At 28.9% G+C, this 18,657-nt stretch overlaps 1 protein-coding gene and 1 long non-coding RNA gene across 4 annotated transcripts in view; one reads left to right on the top strand and one right to left on the bottom strand.

Annotated features, from left to right (window-relative positions):
- The window catches only part of LOC114128483 (leucine-rich repeat-containing protein 4B-like), a 283,831-nt gene that overhangs the window by 35,777 nt on the left and 229,397 nt on the right, over positions 1-18,657 (bottom strand). The window lies entirely within an intron of this gene.
- LOC126551299 (uncharacterized) overlaps positions 8,885-18,657 on the top strand; it is a 31,572-nt gene continuing 21,799 nt past the window's right edge. The window contains exon 1 of the long non-coding RNA XR_007605168.1: positions 8,885-9,030. This is a non-coding gene — a long non-coding RNA (uncharacterized LOC126551299). The remainder of the gene's footprint in view (positions 9,031-18,657) is intronic.

The raw sequence follows: 18,657 nt of genomic DNA, 5'->3' as shown, positions 1-18,657 counted from the left end.
AAAAGGCGGGTGAAAAAGAAATATTTTGGGGACTTTTTGTAGTATTAAAATTAAAGTAAAACGTAATAAAATACTAAATGAAATATAAATATTCAATTTTAAAAGTTTGATTTAAATATTCGTTTTGTATAGGGACATATAAATACAAAATTAAAAGTGAAAATATTAATTTTATATAGTGAATAATGATACTATTTGATTGCGAAGTTAAATGTTATTAATTTATGACAACATTTTTATTTTAGTTCGTACAAAATAAAATGGATAAAAATAATGTGTTGCATATTATTATTGTATTTAGAGATACACAAGTGATATAATACGGTGTTTTAAAAATTTTTTGGATGGCCAAACTTAACAAAACTTTTCTTCACTAAAATATAATATTAACCCCAAACAATCTTTAACCGTCAGTGTCGTTATGAAATTTGCCAAAAATCACACTGACGATATCGCACAATGATCGTATACATAAAGTGGCAAGACTTATATTTACGCACGCATCCTTATATTCGAAATTCCTCTCTAAAATCTACAATAAAGTGGTTGCACAGTGCAACAGTGACTAACAATCATGGCAAGTCGTGGACGGTTGAACATTTCATCAGAACACAATAAGCCCCCGAAGTACGGTTAACCGTGGCAGAATGGTAGTATAGTTTTAGTTGTATTGGTAGTCTAACTAGTAGAAATTGTAGCCGTGGTAGTATAGTAGCAGCAGTAGAATTCGAGGGATGAAGTTTGTAAACTGCCGCAATAAAAAGCGCACCGAGCAGATCGTTAGCGGAAACAATAATTTGTTTCCACGAGAGAATTTAATATTCAACTGCTTCTCTTCCGCCTTGCGACTATATCTTTCACCTCCCAACTCCCGACATGGCCACCGCTACTATCGTAAATGGCCACCTCCGCCTACGGCATCGTCTTGTATTTTTCGTCGTCTCCCTTTTTGGCGCCGCCGTATTTCACCACGGAAACTCAGTGTTTTATGACGACGGTCGTTACTGGTTCATTAGTTTTTCTAAGATCTCCAGAGCCTCGCTGTCACAGAGAATCAGCAAATCGCATAAGAATCCACTTATTTAAATTCCGGAACAGCGTTTTTACGACCTCGAACACGTAAACCTCACGGTACGTGTATTAATTTCGCTTAAAACAACATAGCTTCTGCGGGGATGATAGTCAGCGCTGAGCGCCGAGGGGACGTTTTCATCTTTCGTAAACAGCACAGTATAGTACTGCTCTGGTACTTTATGGGTGTTCCGGATTAAAACTGGGCGGATTCCGCACAATCTCGGAAAATACTTATGTGGTTTTTATCGCCTCCAAATGCGAAATCCAAAAGTTTTCCGCTATTTGCTACGCGTATTTACGACGGACCCGGATTATCGGAGATTTGTTGTACAAGAATACTCCGCGTGTAGTGAGTGTTTTTTTTCTTTTTTTAGTCTCTTTGTGTCCGAGATATACATACAATTTATGTTATCTTTTTCTAGTTACAAGTACAGCTGTGAGGAGTATAACACAGTTCGTGAAAAAAATCCATCTATACATTTCGTATTGTTGAAACACAAACATTTTTCAAAAACTTTTAATACATTTGTGTTTTACATTGGAAAGAAAGAAAAATAATATATTTAGTTGTTACTATCGCATTGATTTTTAACAAATTTGACTTATCACTTCTACAAAGTTACATGTGTTATATACACATGTTTTTTTCATCTCTATTCTCTTAAAAAAGCGTATTCATATCTCGTTGACACCCTTTTGATCATAATGATTTATAATATTATTCTTCTTTATTATTTTATTTCTTCACGTTACCTACCGACTACCACATTCTTTATTTTTTCCTTAAACAAGATATTAATAAATTTTAATGTTTTTTTTTTTATATATATCTCACAGTATTGATTTTACTGTTTTAATATTACAATGAATTATTTTTTTAATGCAAAAACATATCTATTCATTTAAATATATTTAAAATATATACCTACCTTTATATATTTATAAATACGCATTTGCTCAAAAAAGTTTTATAACTTATAACAAATGTATTCTACATTTTTCCATTCCTTTATTTAAGTGCCTATCATAGTATAATATTGTATAAATACAAATTTAATTTTTTTGATTATTTTTTATTATTATGTTGTTCTTTCAAATATTTCAAGATGAGTAAGAAAAAATAAACATCAAAAGTATTTTCCATTTATATACTTTTTCACCAAATTGTCGTTTATATATTATATATATATATATATATAACCGCAGTGAAAAATATTATATCGTCTGTATAACAGTACACATTAGATATAAAAGTTCGAGATGTTCAATTTTTAAACGAGAAAATTATCATTTTTATATCTCAAAGTTAAATGAAAAAAAAAACACAATTACCATCTTGAGCCACAGTTTTACACAAGTTTTTGTGAACTCTTAAAAATAACTACACATAAGTTAGTCGGGTGTTTCTAATGTGCATTTCCAATCTTACAGTGAGTTTAATATTTTATAAAATTATTGTAACGATCATATGAATATTATTCGATTTATTGTTTTTATCGTTGATAGTTTTATATTGATTTAACTTGTTATAATCATTATTATCATTATCATTATCCATCACAATCCAGATTTCACGAGACAAGTAAAAAAAAAAAATTATTTTTATCCATATTAACATGTTCATATAATGATAATCAAATTTATACATTATTGTTTTAATAACAATTCGTATCAATAAATAAATATTAAATATTTATAATATAGAAACATTTGTTTTAGATACAATGTCTATAATATTGGAATTTTAATCACTAAATCGTCCGACATAAATACAAATCGTATCACATTATAATAATGTTATTAACTCTCTTTAAAAGGATTAGGTAAGAAATGTATTAACCGTTGTCTTCGAAATGTCTCTCACATAATTTTAGGCAACGAAATGATAAGCTTTAGATGCTGGTTTAAATACCTACGTAACTCGTAATTTAACACTGTATTTAATTTTTTATGTAAGATCGTTGGTATATTGTATATTATATTATTCTACTTACTCGGTATTTTTAACATTAGTTATACATTTATCAGTCACAAAACTCATACGGCTTTAAGAAAATGACTCGATTTTAATAATATTTAACTATTATGGTTGTCTTAGAGTGATTCAGTTATAAAAAAAAATGAGTGAAATTAATAATAATATCCAGTATTAATTATATTATTTCGATAATAATATTTCGTAATAACGAGAACTATTTTAAAGTAAGCTCATAGTGCTTTTTCTAAATCATTATTGGAGTAATAAATTAATGTCTTCGAAAATACTGTAATATATTGGAGGGAGATTGTCAATAACACTTTTCGGTCGAGACATAACTGTTTGAATTTGTGGTTATTTCCACCGAAAAATAAAAACAACACCGTATAATATATTTTAATGGGAACACACGTGCAAGCACTTGTTCGTAATCCATAAACGTGTCATATAAATATGCCATAAAAATACATGACCAATATACCAATACCAATATTACATACGTGCAATCACATTAAGTTTTAGTGAATATATTTTTTTTAAATTTATAAACACAATGTTTTATTTAACTAGAAAATTTAAAATACATTATCTACTAAATAATTAATTCAATGAGAATGAAATTCTGTTTAAATTTCTTCAAAGCTAATATTAGTAATGGTTTTCAATGTGAATTGAATTGATACGTTATTTGTATATTATACGCCTATACCAAATGGACACTGTAGTTTTGTTCTGATTAAAATTAACGAAATTGTCAAAATTAATAAATTTACCACAGTAAACATGATTACTATACTCGTATATATACTTATCAATCCGTGTTTGTTTAAATTATGCACACAAATCAAATAATCCAGCCGTTAAAAGTTTATTCTAATTTGCGTAAATCAACCACCGTGTAAAACCACACAGATAGCACGAGTTTGTTAACTAGATTACATATTATTTTAAGCGCGTAAAGCAAAAATTACTTGTTTAAGCAACCACTGTTACGTTATTTTTGAAAGCTCTAATTTCTAATTTTAATTTTACATAACTATAGTTGGCATAATCACATTTAGTTTTTAAAAGTTTGCGTTGCTTAAAATATAGGTCACCACCAAGAGTAGTGCGTACATCGTATACGCCGTGTATACGGTAATTGAATCGGATTAAACGTGATACAAAACCGGGTAAAAGATGAATATTATAATAATGTGACGTGTAAACGAATCCGTCGAAACGCATACTGACGTTTATCGTCGAGAGTTTGATATCAGAAGTCAGAACTGCAAACTAAGCGGTTCGGGTCTGCGACAATAATAATTAAACTGTTTGTATAATCTACAGCATCGCGTAATGGCGTTTTGCGTTTGACTGGCGAACTCAAAAGGACACTCCGAAAATCGGACGGGCAATATCCATTCCTCGGAGACCTGCAGTGTCCTGCCTGCAGGTGTACTACGCGAATGTAATGTGTTGCGGGAATCGGTGTCGCCTGTCACGTGGAAAATCGTACACATAATAGTACACACGAGTAGAGTTGCTCTGTGACGTTTGTCATTCCGCAGTCGTGTCCATCTGTAATGAGCGATTAGAGTCACCCGAAAAAAATGAAACGAACAATATTATACTATATGCGACGTTTTGTGCATTCGTTATGTCCTCCTCCGTCGACGATCACATGTAACTAAAAAAAAAATTGACAGTTGTAGACGATAAATTTTCGAATAATCGATGCGTTCTGCGCGGATAACACATTAATATCGGAACGCGAACGGTTTTCGTTAGAATATTTGGAAACGTCTCCGTCGTCGGCGGAAGACGGTGTATAAATAACGTGACGAGACTCGCGAGGCTGTGCACTTGACAGAACGAATGATCATTGAATCGGATTCCCGGGCCGAGTGTATAGAACGATACGCCGCGACTTTGTCGAACAATAATTATAATAATAATATAGTGTAATCGTCGTCGTCGACAGCAGCTATACGTACACATAGATCATACGCGAATGTATACGAAACGATCCGCGTCTCCGTCCTAATCACGATAAATCCGCGATTTCGTGAACTCTGTCAAGCGTATATAAATATTATAATAATATTATACAGTTTGACTACGACAATGGCACCGTGGAGGGGTGTAACTGAGCAATGAGTGCGTTTAGATCCATAGTCGGATGGGCGGACCTACCCTTTGGCGAGACGGACGTTTTTAATAGACTTGCATAAATTCCCCCATCTCCCTTGATATAATTTACAAATATATATATATATATATATATATACTACTACAGTGGCAGAATTCGCGGTCCACAGTTCTCCGGGATAAAATATGTGACCATATTATTATTACGGTACTTTTATCGCGCCCGATGGCGTTGCGGGGGTTTCGTCGTTTCCGGTTCGGCACTCGCGAAATTAATAGATTGTTATCGTACTGATGTATAATATGAGTATAATATACTGCATCAGCGTAACCAAACGGTGGCAGAAGATATCATTAAAAAATATATGTTTGCGAGATAAACTTATTATCGGATTGAGATTTTTTTTTTTTATCATGCTATTATGTATGGTAAGTAAAAGTATAATAATGCTACACATCGTGCGTTTGTGTTCCAAAACAATTATTTTATACTTAAAAATAATGACAATTTACAGTTTATTCAAAAAAAGAGTTTTTTTATATGGTTTTTAACGTTACTATAACATCATAAAATAATATTATCAATATTTGCATTATGGATAATACAGTTAATGTGGGATTAATACATTGAAGTATTTATTGAGTTTGGCTAGTTCGCAATATTAAAAATCGGCTAAATATACTGTAAAATTACTGTGAACGTCAAAATAAAAATGAATCTTTATATTTGTAAAACATTTACTGATATTTCATACTTGACTGATACATTGATTTTAAAATATTGCCGATTAATTCAATAATAATAAATGCGTGATAAATATGAATTATCTATTGAGGAAATGATCATCGTAGCTTATGCATTTATTTAAAAAAAAAAGTTATTTTATTTTAAATGAGAAATCATTTATACATGATTTAATAATACATTTTAAGGGTATCAATCATTGAAAAAAAGCATTATGTTCTTTTATTGAAAAATCGATGAAATATGTAAAATTATGTAAAATTTTATTTCGTTTTTTAACTCATTATTACAATTTATACGAAACACTTGTAATAATTCCACTATGAATAGCAAATACATAAAAGATCAACTAACCCTTAAGATTCCGAGCACAGTATACTGACCGTCATAAGATATAACATTTTATCGATCATTATTGACCGAAGGTATTTACTTTGTAACACGATTTAAATATCCAAATCTTAAAGTATAATAATTATATTAAAATATAATATGTAATCATTATTAACCGTAAACGTATTTTATGTTGACATACAAAAATAAATCTTAAGTAATTCCGGATATTATCGTAAATGTTTGCCGACGAATAACGTATTAATACATTTAAACGGTGACATTATTAACGGAAGAACCAAAAAATAAATCATGCAACAGGTATCAACCATATGCTGTATGAAATAATCAATTATATTCTAATATGACCCAAACGTCTGGGAAAGTCTTTTGGCGTTTTCTACAAATACCAGCTCGTTACGCGCGGCCATATCTACGTATAGTTATACTTGACGTTAACCGAACGAAGCGTTGTTTTTTAATAACTTATACCTACGCACACGACGCATTACACTTATTAAATATTATATTTTCCAAGACGTCAGCGTTTTAACCGTATTTTTTTCTACATGAAAGGAACGTTTCAAAAAGCGAACAAACTCACCGAATCTCGTTATTTGTGACGACCCGTCATATTTTTTTTTTTTTTTTTACTTTTTTTTACCTTGAAACTAATAACAAATGTATATATATATATAACATAGGTTAGAATTGAAACGAGTTGTATAAACATTTTAGTATTGATTATTCCTTTTGCCTCGCAGAATGCGTTCAAAAGTATATTATTATATCCATTTATATACATAAATACGTACACGTGCGCAGTATCTCTCACTCAAACTCACTTGCTTTGTCTCCGTCTCTCACTCTCTCTCTCTCTTTCATACCGGTAAACTCATACGTACCTATTGGCACGACGAATGTGTGTCGCAATGAGAAAAATGTCCATAAATTACCGAGAGACGCACGCGATACTTATGCACCGTGTTTCCGAGAAGTACGGAAAATATATGCGCGTGAACCCTGAAAACACAATACACATACGTATATATTATATATGCTCTTAGCTATTATACGAGTTGTTTTTTTATTTTCCAACATTCGTTCGGTCCCTCGAGTGGTGGTGGTGTACGTCTGGTTTATACACGGGTATGTATATGCTATGCGGTGTTTTAACGAAACGTTTTGCTGGAAAAAACTCAATAGAATATTATTTGCCCTCTCATCTGCTGTTTCCTCGGCTTGGGACGCGGCAGCAATGAAATAATAATAAAATAAAACAACGAGATGAAAAAAAAAATGTTCGTGAAGTGCGTACACCTCGGCCGGCTCGGGCGGTGGCTATTCCTCAAAGTGACGTCCAGAAGACAGGACTAAAAATTCAGACCTCATCGGTGTAGATACTCACCGAGCTGTTTGTCGCTGTGTATTGTCAAAGTCTATAATAATAATATGAAGTTTATAAATGTACGAATTTCTGTATGAAGCTCTTATACAATCAACGCGCAGTGCCTATGAATACTTCTCAACACGTGACAACATAGGAATAAAATAATTTTAATATAGGTAGGTAATATAGTTGTCAACACGTTTGTCGTTCGAATCACTCTAGAGCAGCACAATATTACTCTCAAATACAGTTAGATAATATATTTTACAAACTATTTTTTCACTTGACATAATATATTATTATTATACACATAGTATTATGTTTAATATGGAATATAAAAATACGGTTCGCTCAGAAGACATTTGGTTGTACTTAATTATTATCATTTCGTAATATTTAAATTTTAAAACCAAAGATGCACATTGTTAATAATATGTTTTGACTATAATAATAATGCTACGATACGTATTCGAATAAAATCATTCTTTTTATACTCAGAGCGTTAGAATTCAAAACTTAGTATTTTACTATGTATCTCGTTAAAACTTGACATATATATTTATCAATGAATTTTAGTATTGTAAAGTTTTTCGTTATAGACCATTTAGTGCCTTTCTTGTTAATACAATTTACTCCCACGTTTCCATGTTATACACATGGTTTAGGTCTCAATGCCGCACGCCTAACTAGCCATGTCTATTTTAATCATCATTGTTACGGTCGACTACATGGACTTTTTTATGTTGCTCACAAGAATTGTTTTGACTATACTATTTTCGCATCTCCTGATATAGTCTACAAACTTTATTCTTGTACCTTATATGAATCGCAATAAATTTCGTCTCCCGTAAAATTGTTTAAGCATTTTATTTAACTTTCTATTTTCTCTTTTTTTTTATATAGACGGGATTATACATAATTTTTAAAATAATAATAATATATAATAATAGTTTAAGTTATGTCTATTATTATAATTATATATTATTTTATGCAATATATTATATACTCGTATGATAATATTAAAACGTCGTTAAATGAATAATAATAATAATTATTATTAAACAACAACATTGGGCATGACATTTTGTGGGTCTTCGCATCATACAGCCAATCAGAGCGCTACTGATTAGTATACCATTTTTCTATTGGTTATTATTATTATTTTTATTAAATGCATTTTAATGTATTATAATTATTCGAGTCTCAAGATTAAGTTCGTCAGTCGTAGTTATAACGCAGTGATCTATACTTCAAATCCCGCAGGACCGTTCAAAGCACCAAGCCGTTGTCACATCTCACATATACGTCGACAATAATAATTGATTGATCGTCGATTCTGTATGCACATTCTGAGGTGATCGTGGGTGATCATTTAACAAGGTATGCTTTAAACAATTATTTTAATATTAATTGAATTTAATTTTTAATTTAAGTATAATAGAATTGTAGTATGCGATTAAATAGTTGATAATTGACGATTTCAAATAATATAATCTATACTGTATAAAGAAGTCCCAATTTTTTATCACGCATACAAACCACACCGTGCAATTTATCGTAATCTATTTACTCTAATATTAATAGTAAAAGAAGTATAACATCATAAGACAGTTTGAACTGAATACTATTTTTTGTGGGTTGATCAGCGATAGAAAAAAAAATTATTTCGTATTTACATCTCCCAAACCCAATTTGTGAATTAAATTAAATACAACTTTTGGAGTCCAAAAAAAAAACTTGATAATTTAATACAAGGTTTCTTATACGTTTTTCTTATTATAGTTTAAAAATAATAATTTTATAGTTAAAAAAAAAAAAAAAATTAAAAATCGTTAGTCACAATTTTTTTTTACATAAGTATTTATAGATCAAATTTTTACGAAGTATGTCAAAATCGCAAAAATTCGCAAGTAGTTTTGTAGTTGAAAAATTATAACAATTTTTTGTTTATATCTAAGGTTAAAAAATCTAACACTGAGTTTTTCATACATTTTCCTTCAAGTAGCTATAGAAAAAACTTAAGCATCATTATTGAAAAATTTTATGAGCATTAGAATATTAATTTTTTTTTTCAAAATTGCGTACCTAACCATAACGATTTTTTTTCAACCAATTTTAAACATTTTTTATAATTCAAAAAGTATAAGCCTTAGATACTTGGAAATTTCATCAGTTATTTAAATTGGCATTTTCTTTACATAATTTAATTTTCAAAATATTTTGCTTATTTTAATGCTATTTATAGGCATTTGAAACATTCGTTTTTATTTAGTTTTTTTTTTATAAATATTGATAAAAATGTTTTGGCTGAGTCAAAATACTTAAAAATTTAATACAAAGAGTTTCTCATAAGTCAATCTTAATGTAGTTAAAAAATTATAAGAATACATAGGCACAATTTTTTTTATTTGTGTTTTTAGTTTAAATATTGACAAAAATTCGTCAAAATCATGAATATTTGCTATCTATTTTGAAGTTATAATACTTTGGCTATTATATCTAAAATAAGTCTGGCTTACAATATTTACAAAATTACCTAAATTTTGATATATTCAGGCCATTAAAATATAAACCACTTTTTTCACCAACTACTGGAAATTAATTATATCCTATGCTGACAAATCATGTCTGTTCAGAATCGTTTTTCGTATACAATGATACCTATCATTGGATTAAAATTTAATGTGTTCATTATAGTGACCTACTATATATACAGCAGAGCATGACTCACTTTTTTTTATTTGAATTATTACAAATTACCTTGACATGGGATTCTAGTATAATTTTGAAACTAAAGCTACAACGATAAGTAACTAAAATACGCTGTAATGAAAGTCGGGTGGAAACTATAAGTATTTTTTTTAAAAATATTAGTTTGTTCTTGTTTAAATTAAAATTCTTCGTTATTGAGTCTGTCCTAGTGTTATTAGAGTAATCAATAAGACATTTAGTTTAATGGCACCTTTTTTTTTGTAGTTAAATGTTGAAAAACCCGCATTTAAATATATTGATTTTCCACAGACATAATTATAGTGATACGGAATTTTTGGCACATGCTATAGTATAGTTAATCGGAAAAAAAGATGTAGAATCTGATTTAATTATGAAGTATTTATCCTATTACATACATAATACTTTGATGCATTTTTACTGACAATGCCAGTTATTAAAAATTTAGATAACAGGAAAATGAACGTACATCCGAAATGTACTTAAATTGTCTGTCTGTAACGCCGTGATTACCAATTTGATTCTTTAAATGCATAGTAAAAATGTTAAGTAGGTACCTTTATAAGATATTATTGATATACCTTGTATATCTTATATATTGAGCGAGTATTATAATGTTGATCGACAAAAGATATTATAAGTAATATATAGTGATACCTAGATAACTCGAATTTTTTTCATCCCCAATCGACTCGAGTTATCGAAGTTTTACTGTAATTAGTTACAATAATAATAAGTTATACTTTATTAGAACTAAACACATATCTAACTCTAACTAAGTACGAAAAGCATATTTTCTTCTAACAATGTAAATACTATGCTTACATGATATAAATGATGTAGGTACACTTGGGCAATACTATAATGAAGTTAACACAGAGTGAATTTGGTAGTCTTTATATTATATTATAGTGACCTTATAACCATATTACAAATATAAGATATCATGCGATTTACATTTACAATAATAATTTGATATAATATGATTTATAGTGTAATTTTATATAATATATTAATTATATTTTCAACATTATATAATGATTGTCGATTTATCATAATTTATACTAGAAGTTAAAAATGAAATAAAAAATAAATAATAAGATATTACGAGTAAAAATGTATCTAAACTCAAAATTAGAAAAGTCGCATTGAAAGCGTATAATATAACTTATCGTGTACGTGCAAGCGCGCGTGTGTTATGTCACGTGTGTGTCTGTGTGAGTGTTTTATCATCCTTTTTAAATTATAAAAGTTACATAAATAATCAATATTAAAAAAAAAAAAGATAACAAGTACTCGTATTATGTTCTTGAAAAATCACAAAATTATTTTTTATAATTTGTTATGCACATTATACATTATATAAAAAAAAAATATAATTAAAATGCGTCTTCTGCATTCATGCTCAGCACTTAATTATGTTTTTTTTAGATGTATCAACAATACAATATATTAATGTAGCATATTACAAGGAATTTATTTTATTTTTTGTTTTTATCATATTTAAAAATGTTATTCTTGACATTCTCGTAGAGTTATTTAAAAACTTAAATAATTGTTAAAGTCAAATCTGAACAGGTATAGCTACATCAAACAAACAACCAAACGTTGAGTACAAAGACAAAAAGATTGCATTTTTTTCAATTGAATTGTTTCGACGGAGGACGAAGACACAGTGTTATTATATTCATCGGATTTGGCAGTGGATACATTACGCTAGAATGGTGTATAACCGCTGAACATCAAGATTTACATTTTGTTTTATACGCACGTATTACGAAATATATACATATAATTTAGCCTGTAAAAACGGAAAAGGTCAATTTAGAATACGGTTGGGTAACCCCAAATGTATGTTGTATATATATATATATATATATGTATATATATATATATATAAGTGCGTATAGTATATACGCATACTAAAAAAACAGATAAATTGGGTGTGCACGCCACGGGTTTTCTCTTTTTGTGTTATACATGTCCTGCAAAAGCCTCCTCGAATCATATTGTTCCATATTACGTTTTACTGCACACGCCAAACGTTTGATCATCGTACACACACACCCACAAGCGCGCGCGTACCGTCGGGAGGTTTCTTTTCACCGGCGAAAATCGAGTTTGACACTCCGTCGAGTTCTTTCGAAGGCCATGTCCTGTTATTATACTTACACCTTAAATAAAAAGCTCACACACACACCCAATATCGGTTTCACGTTCTCTGTACACTAACGCACCGTCACCTTTCAGTCGTAGCGCGTCTCCGTTGACCTTTACGCGCCCGACCCGTAACAGCACCTCTTACACATCTCCTGCTCTTGATCCTGATATTCGGGGCGGTGGTCTACTGCTGTCACCGAGGAATTCGTCTTAACCTAACGCACACGGGTCGATTCCGAGCCTCTCTCTATATATATACGATTTACTCGTCGAGGGGCGTGCGTGCACGCCAGACAGGTCGCAGAGGCGATTGCAGGTCGGTGAGCGAAAAAAAAAAAAACCTTCCGAGTCAATATTATACACTCGTGTATAAACATAACATATACTCACACATATGTCAGATTTACGAGTAAATTTACCCCGCTGCAGTTTCGATCCGATATAATATATACGCACATATACGGAGAACGTGCAAAACAATCCGCCAGCAAATCGAATAAGGCCCGATGACGTTAAATGGTTATTCAAACAAAAGTCGCGGGCGCGTAACGATATCAACTGTAATAATATAATAATATATAGGAAAGCCAGTGCGCGGCGGCAGTAAATGAGTCCGATTCACTGGGGAATGCACTGCAGCTTCCAATTAGGAAACGGCATCGGACGAATTCTTTATCTCTCTTTCTCTCGGTCACTGTACACCACTCTCTCATACCCTCATTAAAATGTGTATGTGTTCACTATAACGCGCGCGCGTGTGTGTGCACCTATAATCCGACTCTCCCTCTCTACATAATGCGTATAAGTATTCAAGTCGTATATGATGCACGAAATACGGTCGTTTTGTGACCTCCATGCTCCCGTGTACACACGCACACTGTATTATATTATATTATTATTATTATTATTAATATATATATATATACTATGTGTAGTCTATAGTCCCATTGAAATGCTGCCGTTGCCGTAATGAATTCCATTTCAACTGTGACGTTTCCAAATTATTATTATTATTATTTTTTATATTTTTTCATCCCCTTTTCCATCTCTGTTTTTTTTTTTACGATTTTTCGTTTATTTATTTTCATTTTTTTTACCGGATTTTATTTGCTCGCCCTGATTTTCACATAGTGCCGCTCGTTATTCAAAGGAACTCACGACCGCCGTAACTACTACTACCGCTCGTCGTGCCCTCGTTGTCCTACGCCATCATCCATTGAGTAAAGAAAAATAATAAAAGCAAAAATTTCAACGTTGAGACCTAAAGGAAATGTGTATGTACCGTACTTACCTATCCGACGAGAAGTATATATATTATATAGTATATAAAAAAATATTGTACATATTATTTTTTGTTTAACTAAAAAAAAATAAGTGAATGCAATGCTCATATAAAAGATATCCAGAGTATACACATAATTTATATATTCATCACATCACGCATGTATATATAACACAGAGCGAGTGAATTTTTCCGACAACCTAAAAATGCTAAACATTTAGACTCCTGAAATTGTCAAGTATACGATAAATATAAAATCCCATACTTCTTCAAAACACAAGTATGATATAATTTGTTTAATAACATTTAATATAATTTACTTATACCAACTACATAATATACTACTTATATAGTTATACATTTTTCTCTCAACAAATATAAAAGTGAAACAGTGCTAATGTACTCGTATAATATTTTTAGTATTTATGATTATCCAATTCTGTAGCTTTTATAATTTAATTTTCATATTCCACGAGTAAATATACGATATTAAATACATTGAGAAAAAAATGATAAAATGAAAACTGAATTTGTTTTTTTTTTTTTAAAAAAAAAACGGGATTTTTTTTTATTCGTTTATAAAAGAGGGGTATACAATGTACATACCGTAATACCACTGCTTTACCCTTTTATTACTGTCCAACGGGTTTTCAAATAATTCGTAAAATATTCATGAAAAATAACCTAATATTGATAATCGTAATGTAAGTCGTCAATAAAAGCGAATCTTTTTGAATATCATTTTCGTTTTTAATATAAACTATGGGTGTGTAGTATTTAAATATAATATATATCTCTACGGTATTGATATCGAAATAATATGATATTATTTAATTTCATTGCGTTTACGTATATCTGTATAATAAATATAATAATATGTGATATTTATTATATGTATGCTCTTTGAATTTAAAAGTTGAATAATATGAGTATGTTACAATAGTATCACAATCGTACAAATTAAACCTGAAAAAAAAGTAAAAATATAGCAATATTATGTTGTTATAATGTAGAAAAATTCAAATATTCGAATAAATACAAAAAAATATTCTCTTTAAATAAACTAAACAGTCAATACATTAATATATTAAATAATAACTAAATAATTAACTGACTAGTTTTTAAAATATATGTCTTCATTTTAAGTATACGTCATATTATAATTAGAAAATTGTACAGGCACATTGAATACATAGATTATTTACTACTAAATTGTTTCTAAGAAAATCCATCTATATCGGAGTTTAAATCTCCCTTCTTAACCATTATTTATTTATGGTCATAAATATTTTAATTTAGTGTAGGTTAGAGTGGTTAGATGTATCATCTGAAAATGACGCTACTTTAAAAGTATAATATTAAATATAATTTCATAATTTATTCCTTTTCATATATTTCTTTATTTATTTTTGAATATAAAATATTTTTATTTGTATTATTATAACTTGCCCACAAATTAACATATCATTTTATTCAATAAAAGAACTAAAATATAATATTTTATATAACTAAAAAAAGAAGATTTTAATACTTAGGAAACTTATGATATGTAACATGTAATTAACAAGTAAACTTAAATAACAGAATTATTATTTTTTCCACTTGAATTATTTTTAGAATATACAAGGAATCAAAAGAACATCATTAAGTTAGCTGAAATGTTACCTAGCTTTGGAGTAAATCCAATTACCCTTACAGTAATCCTTATAAATTAAGTTTGTTTTAAATTTTAATAGTTTTATATTTAAGCTAATCTTCTCCTTATTTTATTGATAGCAATTTGAAATCGTTAGAAACTTTCTAGTTCGTTATAATAATATTCAATCGTATACTATTAATTGTGCAGTTAATATATATTTATACAGAGTGATATATTTAAATTCAAAAATGATTTTATAAATCAATGCAATATACAAATTAATAAAATAGTTTTTTGTTATTATATTAATATAATATACAGTTGAACCTCGAAAACTCGAACCTCTATAGACTATAATTGAATTTTTGAATTTTTTTCGCCTCCAACCAATTTATTGAGTTACCCGAGTTATCATGGTTATATTATATTCACTGTTATACTGTATTAGATACTATTAATGCTTAAAAAAATAACCGTTGATAAATAACTATTGGTAAAACAACTATGAATAAAAATAATTATTATACGTATACTTAAAAAATATTTATTTAAAACAATATAATGATATTATTGTTGTTTTTCAGTGATTGTTGTTCTTAGTTTTGTTTTTTCATTTTTTTTCTTTTGTTGCATTTTTAAAAACAATTTCTTATTGTTTAAAATTCTATTAGTTTCTATTATTTCTTTTGTATCCCAACCAATGTGAAATTCTCAATAATTGATATCACTTACACATTTTTTTTTTGTTTTATTTGTCGTGTTGTTATTATTAAATTTAATTTATTTCGGTCTTCATTTAGAAACTCTAATCGTCCGTGATTTTTAGTTTGTATATCTTAAGTCTCTAAAATGTTTTTGTTAATAATGTAATATTGATCCATTTTTATCTTGGGAAAATCTTATTTCATTTATTTGACTAAGTACCTACCTATTTTTCATTCTGTCAACAAAATGTAATAGGTACACGATATGCTAAGCGGCGTTATAAATAGTATGAAAACTCATCATATCGAAAATTATGTATATTTTTGAAAATATTATTTTACATATTATTAGTCAATAAAAAAATGAAATTTTTTGTTTTAATTTCATATTAAGAACTACAATATTTTTCTGTAGGTTTGTATCTATATAATCGAATTTTATACCGCTTTTTATCGATCTAGAAGTATATAGTATATAAAATTTAGATGTCTATAATCGGGTAGTATTTAGCCAACTTATAAAACGATGGTCCACTACTTCTGTGATATAAGCTTTAAAGACTTATGAGTTATAATGAATTAACATTTTATGAGTATTTACTATTGAAAAAATTACTTTGTAAATTGTTTAAAAATATATAATACGGGCAATTTTATTATATTATAAAAAAAAATATAAAAACATAAGTGTTTAAGGGTACAAAATGTATTTAAATCGAAATAATCTTATTTAAAATTTAAAAATTTATAATTAAATATTGATACTTTATTAAAAAATATTAATTTGAAGTATAATTTGTTAAATTAAATTTTTTTTTTAAATAACGAAGTAAAAATAATAAACATACATCTTAAACATTCAGTACTGTTTTCAGTAAAACCCATAATATGAATTTCATTTTTTAAAGCTGAACGCTAAAATACCGAAGAACACAAGTGAGTACTACTTCTATTTGTATTCATTTATAATTGAAATTGTCAATTTAACTTTCACTTTAGTGCCTTTATTCACTTAAGATAGGTCCTTAAAGATTTTTTTTCTTGAATACAAAAATTGACTTAGACAATTAGTACTTTAGGATTATTAGATTAAGTACACTATGTACCATAATCACATGATTAAATACGAAATTTTTCAACTATGTTATTGTGGTGATACAAAAATGTATGATATTACATAATACTTATAGATATAATAGTTAATATTATGAAGTAAACGACGTCTTAGAGAGCGCATGCGTTCCTAATGGCTAATTTTCAGGTTACTAGGTTTATTTGAAGTATATGTATAAGAAAATGAAACGGGATGACAACAGATTGATGGCTATTGTCGGTTTATAGATTCGTTGAATGTTTAAAAGTCGATAACTTATTTCGTAGGCAAGTATGCCACAGTAGTGAGAGCTGGTGGTATGAAACTGACACTTTTCAAGTGGTTTTATTTTTGTATAAATTTTTATCACCGAAATAACGCACCGATCGGGTTTTCTTCTATTTTACGCCGAAGAACGGTGTGAAGCATAGCTATCGGAGGTAATTTTGTTTGTTAAAAATTTATCAGCCACCTAACCACTGTTCGATCGCAACCCTTTTTATACGAGAACACAATGCCATACGGATGAAATCCAATGTCCACGAGAGGACTATTATTACATTTAAAAAAAATAAAAATATATTGTACCAGAGTACAAGTAATACTCTCTCCGTGTATTTATATATATTAATATTATATTGTGATATTATACCCCAAAATTTGCGGTGAAAGTGATAAATGATGATACATTTTTTTCCAAAACTCACCAACGGAAACTCTTCCTAGGCTATTGTCGATTTCCTTCTATTTATGTTCACTTGTAATCCAGTTAGCATTGACTAAACCATAATATTATAAAATATAATAAATAAATACATATTGATATAAATTTAATATTTTCCAGGCGTTATGAAAATGGTATTAAGTTACACAACAGTTATACGCTGCCTGAGGATAAAGCGTGAATAATGTTTACGATGTCAAAAAAATAAAAATAAAAATATGGATGAGTAGTAAAAAAAAATTATTCTGATTTTTGGACTTCGGAAACGTGAGAATGATTTCCTGGTATCGTATTCGACCAGAGATTATTGAAACTACTGTTTTATATTTTTTATCGACTACAACCATGTCCGTTCCAAATTAATATAATAACTATATTACGTATATTGCTAAAGTGTATTTTTGTGTTATTCGTTATTAAGAAGAATATAAAAAAATATTCTATCTTTAATGGCGGCCTAATTAAAGTACTTAATCAAATAAATTAAAATAATCATTGACACGTTATTTAGTCGGTTTATAAACTGCAATTATATTCGGGGCACTGTTTTCAATAGTGTTTGATTATTTTTATTTTTCGTAGAGAGGTTGACAAGCGTATGACATTGACACATTGGCTTTACATTTTTTTCTTCTATATATCCTACATATTTTTTTTAGCATGTTGAAAAAGTAA

Source organism: Aphis gossypii, chromosome 3 (genome assembly GCF_020184175.1).
Source record: "Aphis gossypii isolate Hap1 chromosome 3, ASM2018417v2, whole genome shotgun sequence".
Taxonomy (NCBI): Eukaryota; Metazoa; Arthropoda; class Insecta; order Hemiptera; family Aphididae; genus Aphis; species Aphis gossypii.
The sequence above is the reverse complement of the archived record's forward strand: the minus strand, read 5'-3'. Positions and strand labels throughout refer to the sequence as shown.